The sequence below is a fragment of the Lissotriton helveticus genome, chromosome 4_1 (genome assembly GCF_964261635.1).
Source record: "Lissotriton helveticus chromosome 4_1, aLisHel1.1, whole genome shotgun sequence".
Taxonomy (NCBI): Eukaryota; Metazoa; Chordata; class Amphibia; order Caudata; family Salamandridae; genus Lissotriton; species Lissotriton helveticus.
Genome location: NC_136063.1, coordinates 437575711 through 437588698, shown reverse-complemented (window position 1 = coordinate 437588698; position 12988 = coordinate 437575711).

Here is a 12988-nt window from a genome sequence, read left to right as displayed (position 1 = left end):
GATGGTCTGAGTTCAGTGGGTAAGAATGTGCCTGTAACCTTTGATTACTTCAGGCAATTTTGAAAGTTTTTTAGATTCTATTTCCTAACTATATCATCCATGTAACCTTTGCGTTTTTCAGTGAATGTCTACGTTTAAAAAAATTCATTTCCTAACTGTAACCTGCAACCTTTGAGAGTGTTTGTGTGGGTGAGTGCATGTGTGTCTCAGTGGGTCTTTGAGCAGGTGTGAGAGTGTCTGACTGGGCTTTTCACTGGGTGTGTGAGTATGTGAGCGGATCTGGGAGTGGGTGCATAAGTGTCTCACTGGATGTGTGAGTCGGTGTATGAGTATCTGAGTGGATGTCTGAGTGGGTGAGTGAATGTCAAAGTGTCTGAGTGAATTTGTGAGTGCCTACATGAGAGTGTGAGCCACTCTGTCTTTTTCATTGGTTTATCTATATGATGGCTGTGCACCAGGAGATCTCTTAGGGACACACCTTTTCTGTGGGTGATATCGAGTCTGTCTGGTAATATTGCTCCCAATATAATGTCATCCTGTAGGATACTCTTTCAGCAATAAAAGAGTTTCTGAATATACAGCTCAAGAGTGCATGGCATTCGTGTGTGTGTGTGTGTGTGTGTGGGTGTGTGTGTGTGTGTGTGTGTGTGTGTGTGTGTGTGTGCGCGTGTGTGTGTGTGTATATATATATATATGTGTAAAGGCATCCCGTTGTAAAGGCAATGTGTTGTAAATGATCCTTGGTAAAGGCATGCATGGTAATGTCTGTGTTGTAAAGGCTGTTTCCCATGTTGAGCTGAGTATTTGAGGTCAGTGCTTTTCTGGACGCCCTCTGTGTTCCAGGCAAGAGGTGAAGTTGCTATCACCTGGAGTGGAGGGGAACAATGGGGCTCCAGGTGTAGCTCAGAGCATACATGTAACTCTTCTCTCTCTTTGGCTGTATTTGAGAAAATGAAAGCATGGAAACTTTGTCAGGGTCTTTTTCCATTCTGAAAAAGCCACAGGCTATGGTCCAAGAGTGCCGACGGGCTCTGATACACATCCCCTCCCTTCCCTTGTGATAAAGATTGCTTTATGCCACAGAGTTTCCAGTAAGGGCAAGTAAAGCATCAGTTAACAGCTGTCGCTCCAAACGTAATACTCTTATCTGAATGAATGCCAACCACGTGTGGGTACTACACAGCCTTCGGAGAGATGGGACAGTTTTACATTTACTATCAAGGGTAAGAGTAAATTGTTTAGCAAACTGGGAACAGAGAGGGAACGCCCCCAGATTTTATGTGGGTGCAGGGGATGTGGTTACTCCTATTTTTCTCTTGGAGAAACAAAAATAAAGCTTCAAAGTGCAATTAGGTTTAGCGTTATATTTTTTCTTTCTGAAATGTTCAGTTGGAGATTTCTCTGTGTGTAAACAGATGTGATTACATTTGGGAATCCGTGACAGTCACTGCTTTCCAGGAGAAATATTGGGTGAATCCGTCTAATCAACTGGATTCTGTAGAAAGAGATAATATGTACGGGATATTTTTTACAGGAGAGCAGCATAGTAATACTGAAAGAAATGAAATAATTAAAACTTTCCTGATAAGGTACATGCATAATGTACTGAATAAATAAGTCACTGAAATAGACATAACTCAACTGTCTATGTAAATACCAATATAGTTCATTGATAACGTATGCAATGTGTTATGCTATAATCGTGCATAATCACCAAAATTCCTGGTTCTCGAACAGTGCACCATTTTGGCCATTTTACATAACACAAATGTTTGCGTGATTTTTGCTTGTGGTAGAATGGATAGAGAATATGGGGGGAAAATTTACAAACATGTTGCGCTGGGTTAGCGCCACAAAAGTGACACAAACAAGCGCAAAAATGTATTTTTTGCTATTTACTTTCGAGCGCAAAACTTGTTTTGTGCTGGAGAGCTCCTTCAAAGTAGCACAAAGCAGCGCGAAGCACTGCTTTACATTACTTAGCGCCGAGGGGGCGTTACATGGGCAGGACATGGGCATTCCAATGCAACCACCCATGCCTTTTGATGCAAAACCATATTTACAAAGATTTGTAGACATGGTTTTGCACCACAAGGTAACAGCCCTTCAAAGGAGGTGCTAACAGGAGAAATGCTTTCATTATTCTGTGCTTCTCTGACTTTGCATGCTTGCTGCAGTGTGCAGCACACATTCACATTGGGAAAAGCTTTGCATCATGTCTAGGCATAGCAGTTTGTACAGAAAGGATACCCTTCCTGTATAAATCCTATGCTAGACTCATGCACACATCCTAGCACTATAACCATTTGAGGTTTGCTCTTTCCTAGAACTTTCACATGACCTACGGTCCCAACACTTATTAAGCATTTGCAGAATTTTCCCAAAAGTTTGGGAAAACATTATAGAGGTTACACACAGGCCTATTGATGGCATTGGAATAGGTTAGATGCTAATACATTCGTGCTTTGGGAAAACATTGTAATTTACTAGCTTGTGCAGGTATAACTAGTGCATAGAATAAATTGCAACTTCTTTTGTGATTTATTTTTTAATCTGGTCACCCTAGTTTAAAAACTAGAGAAAGTACTGGTCTGGGGAAGACTTCCTCAGGTATATCTTGCATAGGTTAGCTTAGATTTAGTCGTCTATGGACTCATATAAAAGTATAAAACTTAGGTCGTTTTCAATGTGAAAAGCATATTTAACACTTTTACACCACTCACTGCAATGTACCAGTTTTATAGTAATCACAAATTAGTAGAATCCACTCTTTTCCTCTTTTTATGTCTGAAGTTCGTTTTTGATGAGCTGATTTGAAACCCTGTAATTATACTATTGTATTCTTATAACTGGATTTTTTAAAGACTACTTCCTGGCAGATGTTTAGAAAAAGAAGTTGTATGTAGCCGAAAATGAGTTCAGAGAATGTGCTGCTCCAAATATCCTGAGAAAAACATACAAGCTGTCGCTATCATTTGAGCTCCAAAGATCTGGATGTCATCCTGTTCGTAAGATGAAACCATGATGGGGTGAGATCTGAGAGTGTGATTTAGGTGCAGAAGACTTGCTGTTAGATCTGTGTTGACTTGTATTTAACATCATTGCAATTAATCTATGTATTGGAATTGGCTTCAGAAAACTCCATACTCTAGTTAATTGCAGATGTATTTATTTTGAGACATAGTCCAGTATTTAATTTGTAAAAAGATAAGTGCCAGGGCTTTTGTCAAGAGTCCACTGCAGCTTGCATCAATCATTCCCCCTGCCAGCACTGCCAATGACAGTACAAACACAATTACTGAACATCACACTCCTACAACTGTAACAAGTCAGACTATTCCAGGCCACACAGCACTAGAACAATGGCCTGGGCAGCAGATATTAGTCATTTTAAATGTATTTTGAATTAATAAACGGCTGTTGTAGTGCTCATCTCTAAATTATACAAAACACCGCCACCAAGTGTCAGACTGTCATGGGTGCTGGTGCTGACAATTGGGTGCAGGTGCTAAGCACTGGAAACAACTGGCTCAAATTAAACACTGACATACTCAGACTTTTTATCTGTTGCTCAGGTTTTAAAACTCACTTCCGACAACCCCTGGTTGCCCAGAACATCTCAAAGAACATCTTGTGAATGCAGCCATCTGCAGCAGAAGGAATAAACACTACAAAAGATTTTTACCTACAATAACTATTAACATATTTGACAAAGTGGCAATGTCTTTATTTAAGAGTGCCTTGAATCTGCTACGGGGCTTTGGAACAGGCTGGGTTCCTCGTGATCATGAATCTTCACTTTCCCGTTGTGCTGTAAAGTCAATTAAGACTACAATCTTTTCAACATTGGAAGTATATTCAGACACTTTCAGAGTTGTTTGTGGATGTGTGTACACTTCTTTGGTATGTTTTATCATAAAATCCTTGCACATCACAATTCCACACTAATCATTATGATTGTCTGGTTTGTGTTCTTTGTGACCCCCTATAGATAGCATTAGAAAATATAACTAAAAATAACAAGAGAGAAAACCTGAAGGAGAATGCCACCCTAAACACATTTTTCAACTATACACACTTCCTAACATGAAGGGGATGATTTATACTCAGTTTTAAAATGCTCCTACCTGGTTAAAAATTAATCAACTTTCCTAATTCTGAAGAGACCACTACTTCAAGCTGTGACCAGTTTACCTGTGTGTGAAATACTTTATTTACTGTGTATCAGTTTAATTAGGAATTTTGTTTTCCTGGAGTGTGTGGTTTCAGTGCTGTCTAAGATGGCGACTGCGTGCTTAGCTCTGTTGGACGCGGGAGCCCTCAGATTGCCTCGAACTGCTTCAACGCTCTCATATCAGAAGGCTTATACATGCGCCTTCACCCCATGTTCCGGTGAGTTGCAGGGCATATTTTAAAAGCTCTGTAGAGGACTTTTCGGGTGAAGTTGGCCCGGGGATTTTCCTCAGAGGAAGAGGTCATGCCTACCATTTTAAAACCTGACAGACGTGCTTCCTCTCAGGACTTCACTTTTGGAGCAGTCACGCTCTATTATTTATTTATTATATATTATGCCTTGTTAAACTTCTCCCCTGCAAAGTTATCATCTGGGCCTCTGAAGGCATTTGAACTTCCACTGGCACGTTTTGCTCTTCAAATTAGTGTCAGTGTTTGGGATGTTATTTCCTAGGTTGCAACACATGACTCCAGTGCAGAATTTCTCTTGTCTCACTCATCTGGCTTTAGCTATGTTTCAAGCCTATTACTTTCTGGCAACAGTTTTCTCTTAAATGCTCCTATGTTCTCTGCTTATCTTTATTGAGCTTTTGGGCTAATGTCTTCTTTTTCTCTTTGAATTACCCTTTTCAGAGGAACTAACTGATATTATTTTTCAGCGCTTCACATTTCCATGACTAATTGAATCACACTGCTCATATTTCTGGCTTTCAACTTATTAACTGGCACCTCAATTGTATTTTCTCATTGATGTCTTATGTGCTAATAGAAAACCAATGGTGTCCTGGAGTCTCCTCATTTCTATGGTCTTTTTAATGTATATGTGGAAAATAATAAACCTTAAACTATTGGGTACCCATAACAATGCTATTTTGTCACCACTCCTCCAAAATCTGAGTCTCCTAAACCTACTTCATTACGTAAATTGCCTGCAAGGTCAAATAAAAGACCTGAAAAGACCCTCAATCACCAGTGGAATATATGCCAGCTTCTATGAAAATAATTCTTAAAGAAAATTGTGCGTTGAAACCCTGGAGGAGACTACAAAAATGTTGCAACATTTAGATGATAAATGATCCCACCTAGAGTCATGAGGTTCAATGGTATAACAAAAAACAGATAGGGCCCAATAACGATGTCAGGCGGAAAGCTATCTGAAAGCGGGTCAAAGGCTTTCTGCCCAACCTCAATGGTTTCTCTCCGACTGCAGTATTACAATAATGGCAGTCAGAGGGAAACCCACAGGGGGATTTCGCACTGCTTCCGATGGGCTCACAGAGCCCGTCTAGGTGGTGGGCATAATTGTAATTCCCATTGTGACGGTGAAGCCAGCCTTGGCTCCACAGTGAAAAGACAGGCAGAAAGTGACTTTGGTACCCCTGACAGGGCTGCCTTCCTTCTGGCCATCCGCTATGTGGCCTGAGGGGCACCTATGGTGCCCCCTAAACATTCTTGCACCTTGTGGCAGGTCAGCATGGTGCATGCCACAAGGTGCAGGGACATGTTTACAGACATCTCTTTTACAATTATAGCTTGTGTTTCAGGCCTTTTCCATCTGCCGCACAAGCTACATTTGTATAGTGAATGTTTCCGACCACCCAAAGGGTGGTCGCACCCAAACACGGTGGATGGAACCATCAACCTATGGCCGGGTGGTTCCATTCCGCAATGGTGTCAGTCGGATGCAGGTCCGACTGACATCGCAATAAGGCCCAAAGTCTTTAACAGACTGTGTCACGTATCTCTCATTTGGAATCGTAAATCTCTCTACTTAAAAAGAATTCCGAAGACTTGGAAAATCGATATTGTAGGAATAACCTACGCATATATGGTCTTCCTAAAAACACCAAAGGTTCAGGTCTGACTGCCTACTTTCAATCTTTTCTACCAAAACTTTTTTATTTGGCCACAACCATTCACCTCAGTATACAATGAGCACATAGGCTTTGGCCCAGTTTGAGGAGTTGACATATGGAGATTATGCCACCCTGATCTCCAGGAATATGATATTTACTCGGCACCTCACCATTCCCAATCCTGAATAGATTATCTTTTTCTTAGTAAATCCCTAGCCCAACATGTCCTTCATTCAGATATAGGATACATTTTGATAGCAGATCATGCACCAGTGTACACAATTGTTGATCTCATACCTTTTTCGCCGCATGCAGATAGATAGTGTTTCAACATTTTGTACTCTTAAATGGCAAATTTACTTCTCAATTTGAAACCTTTGCTTCTGAATTTTTTGATTTTAACAATATACCTGATTCCTCTGTTGTAATGATTTTGGATGCCTTCAAGACAGCGGGAAGAGGCTTCATAATAGATTTTGTCTTGCAAAAAAAAAAGTCTTTAGAAGCTCAGTCAAAACAGTTACTTGACAAGAGAAATAAGTTGAGTATCACTATTATCATTATAAGAATGAGACTTAATTGCAACACCTTACTGAGGCCAAAATTACTTTTAATAGATTGACCACCAATGCTGCTTCTTCTTACCTATTGAAAAGTAGTGCAATATACTAGGGAGTCAGAGCAAAATGGAGAAATTGCTTGCAAATTATTTGAAAATCACAAGGGATAGGACTAGTATAGAATCAATATGAAATATTGCAGGGACCTACAGCGACTACAATTGGATTTGACCAATTATTTTCAATGTATTGCTTCTCCTCCTTCACAACATATTGAATTCGATTCATTAGGAGTAGATACCTCACTCTCTGAAATATCTCATACTGTCTCTGTGTTGTGCAGAAGGAAAGCTCCTGGACCACATGGTTTCACTGTTAAATTCCATAATCATTTTGCAAAACCCCTCCTCCCCAACCTCTTACTTTTGTTCAAATCATTTATTACTAATGGTACTTCTAAAGGCTCTATCAGGATGCAACGATTGGTTTAATTTCAAAGGATAACACGGATCTGTCACAGTGCATGAACTATCGCTAGTCAATACTGACTACACAATATCTGCAAACATTTTGGCATTATGTATCGACACTACTTTACCTGACCTTATTGGCTCTGAACAATCTGGTTTTGTTAGCAGCAGATTGGCCTCTGACAATGGTTGAGTCTTTTTTAATATCCTGAGTAAGGCCTCTATATTAAACCACCCTTTTACTGCTATTGCATTGGATGTGGAAAAAGCTTTTAGTAGGATTGGGTGGGATTTTATCAAATATTTATATTCCTAGAACTAAAATGGATTAGTTTTCCTCCTGATTTGATTGCTCTAATTTCTCTGCTACACACCGGTCCTAAAGCAGCAATTTTTGTTAATGGTCTACTGTCAAATTATTTTCCCTTACACAGAGTGGTACGTCAAGGGTGCCCGCTATCGCCTCTCCTGTTTATTATTGCGCTAGAACACTTTTTAACCAAAATCAGAAAAGACAAATTCATTATTGGTTTTCAAAGGGGGTTAATACAATATAGTACACACATAGAGGGGTGGAGAGGACACGACCACAAAGAGAGAAGAAAGCAAGCAGTGGCACAATGGTGTGTTTTGGAAAACTGCCCTTACTCACACACAAATGTGTGTGACATGCTTCATCATTGCGTCTGCTTACAAAACGCCCTGGCGTAGCCACACACAGGGCGGCGCATAGGGAGGGGGAACACAAAACACAAAGACAAAAACAAGTTCAAGAGTGACAACAGTGTTCACACCAGAAAGTGTATGCCCAAGACTAGGTACAGAAATAGAACAAGGTGCAGTCAAAATGATAAAGTTATACTCCGCGTCTACCTTCGCGGCGTTAGAGGCACGGGCACGAGATGTGCCGGAGTGTTCCACCGGAACAGTAAGAGTACTGGCGGGCGTTCTGAGTGCATGTTTGAGTGTGTTACGTCCCTACCAGTTTATAGATGGGCCGTGTCTTTTAGAAGTCTGCCATGACCACCTGCCTGCTGAGAATGGGAGGTTCACATGAAAGATTGAGTCCTGTTTGCAACTGAAGTTTTTTGGGGGGCAACCCACATATGTACCTGATCGGGCTGATTCACGAGCTGTATTTGCACTTAGAAGGAGGCAAAACAACCCACTGTGGGGGCTATTATTCCACTATTGTTTTATAAAAGGATAAAATTTGACTGTATGATTAAAAAGGGCCATGCCGGATACATCGATGCGACTCCTGGGAGGAGAAAGTAACACACTACTAGACTCGTTCTTTTACGTGTGTGTATGACAATATATGCTCTCCGCATCTCTCTTTTTGTGCCTTTGAACACAGGTTGTGTTCCTTGGAGCTCCCCCCGCTGTAGTGTAGTTCCTATTACCCCAATAGGCTCTGCGCATTGGAATAATATCTTCAATAGTATAGACCTAGGGCAGAGGTTAACTAGGTCTTCTACTGACGATATTAGACTTAAAGTTTTTGGTTTTGCCAGCTAGCTCAGAGTTCACTAGAAACTTTCTCGAATAGACAAGGAGGAGTTTAACTTCCCTGGATAGACAAGAAGGGATTTAGTTTCTGACAACCATAGAACATGACAACTTTGCTCTCCCCCAATCAAGAGTGTATCTCTAGAGTCGTGTGAAAACAAAAGACAACTTATTTTACTGAGTCAGTACGTGCATTCTTAGTTTCACCAGTTTTGTAGAGAAAAGGAAGAGACGGGCGTGTTCAATAAAAGATGTTATTTATTGATCAGTCTCTTTTCTCGTACAAGAGAAATGAATCGATATTATTGCGATACTTATGGTTAAGTAAAGTGCATACAATAAAAGCAGAAGTATAAAATAATACTGCAGAAGCATTGATATGGTTTCTAAGCCATATGATGGTTAAAATTGATAAAATAGATACATACATATATACATTTGACTAACCGTACTCAACTGGTGCTTCTAACCACGCCTACCCCAGTGTACCTGACCTAAGCCTAATACGTGGGCGGGAGTAGATAAGTAGCAGTTTAAGTTAAGTTTGTTTTGCCAAGTGACTGACTCAAGAATTCTCTGCAAGGGGTTGTTCAGTTCTGTACCTGAGATCTAGAATGGTTGAGGGCTGGTATCTCTCGTCTCTGGTCTTGATATTCCAGCTGCCTGCGAGGGCTGCTTGGAAGCGCCGGAGCTGGATTTCTCGGCAGGAGAAAAGCAGCTTCTCGTTCTCAGCGTGTCAGGAAGGCGGGGCAGCGCGTGTGGGCTTCGCTCTCTGCTGGGCTCCTCAGCGCGTCTCGCTGCTCCGATCTCGTCACCACCGCGTGTGTTTGCTTAAGGCAATGTCGGTAATATTTATACCTGTAAGGTGTCGAGATTGACGTAAGGATGGACATGGATGCGTCAATAAGGATGTCATACGAACGGGCTTGTTCGCACATTCTTTTGCTGAAGTTCTCGGTGAAATCAAAACAATGGCCGCAGGGATTTTCCCAGGTTGTCATAGGTTTGATTTGTTTTGAGAACTCCGTATGCCTTATCAGGGGCTGGAGGAATAGTGCTTGTCTAATTAGATGGCATGCGTTATTACCTAATCAGATAACACGTTTCTGTGCCGTGGTGTGGCTTAATCAGATAACGTTTTTTTGCACCGTGGGTCGGCTGCTAGTTAAGTATTAACCAGAACAGGGCCGGGAATAGGGGAATCGATACAGAACCTATAGGAATACATCACACCCACTCCACGCTGACTATGTCCATATTTACAAGATCTAGGCATAGCAAATACACTAGTAGAGCATGTGTATACCGTACCACCCCAAAATACATCCATATGCATTTTGAAACATGAAATATACGAAAAGATATATATATATACATTATATGCACTCAAGCAGTATATTAATGCTAAATATCACGCATATTCATACATCATTATTAATAAAATATGAAAATTACACATGAAATGGCTCTTAATACAGAAGAAAAAAAATGCGAGACCATTTCATCACAAAAATAAAATATTTATGAACAGGCTAGAGGGCAGCTAATAATTCTAAAGTTCCTAAACTAGAAATATAGTTCTCTAAGAATAGTTTCTACTTTAAGCAGAAGATAAGTGTCCCGAAAAATTGTAAAGTATTTTTGGGGCCGCTGAAAAATAATGTTCCGCTGTCCGTAAACTGGAGAAAATTGTTCATGATACTTTATTATCAAAGTTGAAGGCCAAATTCTTGGTGTTGGGAACGCCTTGTGCTAGCTTGTTCAAAAGTCATTATTTCTGCTCTGGTGAGAACATCATATCATTTAGACTCTCGAAAAAGCTGTCAACAGCTTCCTGTGAAAGTTCCATTAACTCGGAAAAAGATGTTACCATGCATTCGTGAGCATGATTGCCTTCATTGATGTTTGGATCAGCATAGCTGACCGAAGGTCGTACCTGATCGATGCTGCTTTCATCTTGAACCTCACTACCCCTTAATCGTAGTGGTGAAGTCTCCACAAATGCCGTCATCAGGATTGGTAGCCGCTGGGGACAGCACAATGCATGAGCCGTGACCGGACCCAACAAAGTTTCTGCATCCATTGGTGCATCCGATTGTAGCGTCAGACAGGTGTCTAACACGCATTCTTCTCCGCATAGCAAGCACCTTAATACAGGTAAAACACAGCTTTGCCACATAGGTCTAAACGAAAGAAACCAAGTCATGTTCAGGTCTCTAAGCCGGGACAGTCCAAGGATTCTAGATATCTGGTCCCGGTATCCAATGGCTAGGATTGTTTCTTCCCTTGTCGCAGGTGTCTTGTCTGTGACACGGTTTGCCATAGCGAAATAACAGGATCAAAAATAGGATTCCTGCCACTAGTCCCAAAAGGAGAGGAAGTCCACCAAAGATGGAATGGACAAAGTCTGGAAAAATACCCAGAATGGCTTTAAATGGTGTTAGAGCCCCTGAAAACACTGTCTTAAATACATTTGAGACCCCACTGGTATCAGAAATATTTAAGATTTCGTTCAGGATTTCTGCGAAATGTATGGGGGAATTAGTTGATAACAATGAATGAATCTCTGCCGTTGTCCTTGCAACTTGGAGATCATACGTTTCTTTTGATGACGTGAGCCTGGTCGGCGTCTGAAGGAGCACAGTTTTCATTCTGCTTAAAGTATCAACTCTAATGGAAGAAATTTTCAAATTCGGCCATAACCTTGCCTCCCTGTCTGGCATTGCGCTGGGGAACAATACTCGTTCACAGCACATGACCTTCGCAGTCGTACTTATGAGATAAGGTATTCCGGGCACCAAGCTACAACATCTGCGGTCTACGATTATAATGTAACTCCCGTTCGATAGTCTCCTAAAGAATGGTTCTATTTGTGTCGCAGGTGTGCCTAGCTGGTGACATGAAAGGTTATTTGAGGACCCTTCACAGGCTCCGTGTAAACTAATACCATTACACAGAAGTGTACCGCTTAGTGACATGGCACAATTATTGCCACTAAGAAACACTTTCCGGCCTTTATTACTGACACAAGCATGTGAATAGGGCAAGTTCCATGTTGACTTAATGTACCCTTTACCCAATTTTTCGTACATGCCAGCCTGTATATATTTTTGGCAGTATTGAAACCTGAAAGTAGATATTGGAATATTAATTATTCCATGTATTATCCACTCACTGACAGGTCGTTCTGACATTGTCAATGGTAATCTCTCGAGTTTCTCAATGCTCAGGATTGTATAATCAGCACCCTTCTGTGCCATACTGATTTGTTTATCAGTAAGGTTAAAGATATTGAACAGTGACGTTTGTTGATTAAACGCCAAGGCACATAGCCTGAACGCAGATTTTGTAACGTCCAGCCAAGTTGTACAATAGAACGCAATTGGGACTGACCGTGTTGTGACAACAGTAAGTCTTGCGATATTATGTCGATTGCTGAAGACACAATGCTGTCCAAAGAGTATATTCTGGAGGACAGTCATTAACCCATTGTCCACTACAGAAAGTGATTTTTCCAAATTAATACGGTCAATTTCCCGTATTCTCTCTGATGGTTCAATTTGAGTTATTTTCCAGGCTTTGTTATAAGCTGCATATACAGAGGCTGCTATGAAGCGTTTTTGACGCTGTTTGCGTGGTCCCATAATGAAATCACGCAAGTCAGCACCATCAGTAAGTAAAGTTAGGTGTTGCTTAATTTCTGCCAGTGTGTATGTTTGTAGCCATTGAAGGCAGAGCTTACCCACACTGTACGTGGTAATTATCCCTGGGTGTTGTCTTTGGGAATATCTAGGGTCTGGCCTGGTCAATTTGAACCCCTGGATTTTGTTCAGGAATCTGTCTTGACAGTTATTAGTATCTGTGGGCCAGATTAACCACTTTTTCCAATCTGGATGTGTTCTGTTTTGGCTTAATATATGGTTTACGTCTATCTCCTCATCTGTCGAGCTATTACTGTTTATCGTTGGCTTTGGAATAGACGGTTTGTTTAAATCTTTGATTTTGGCTAGGCCAAGACAGGTAGTTTGTTGAATAGTGTCATTCAAAAATATCATTTGTTCTGGGATCATGCAGGCTCTAAACAATGATTCTATACCTTGTACTTGCCATTCCTTTGTACCCCAAACACTTTTTACTTCAACATTTTTGTCCCAGTATTCAAAACCAAACGTACTCATTTGTTCAAAAAACGAGTCTGAATATATCAATTTAGTGTTTGTAAGCATGGTCTTTGTACCTGTTTTGTTTGATAATTTGAAATAAAATGTTTCTGCATTACTTGTGTTGAACCCTGAAAAATATGAATATTTGTCATAAAAAGTTCTTAAGCTACCTTTTGGAGGGGTTGCACAGTGTT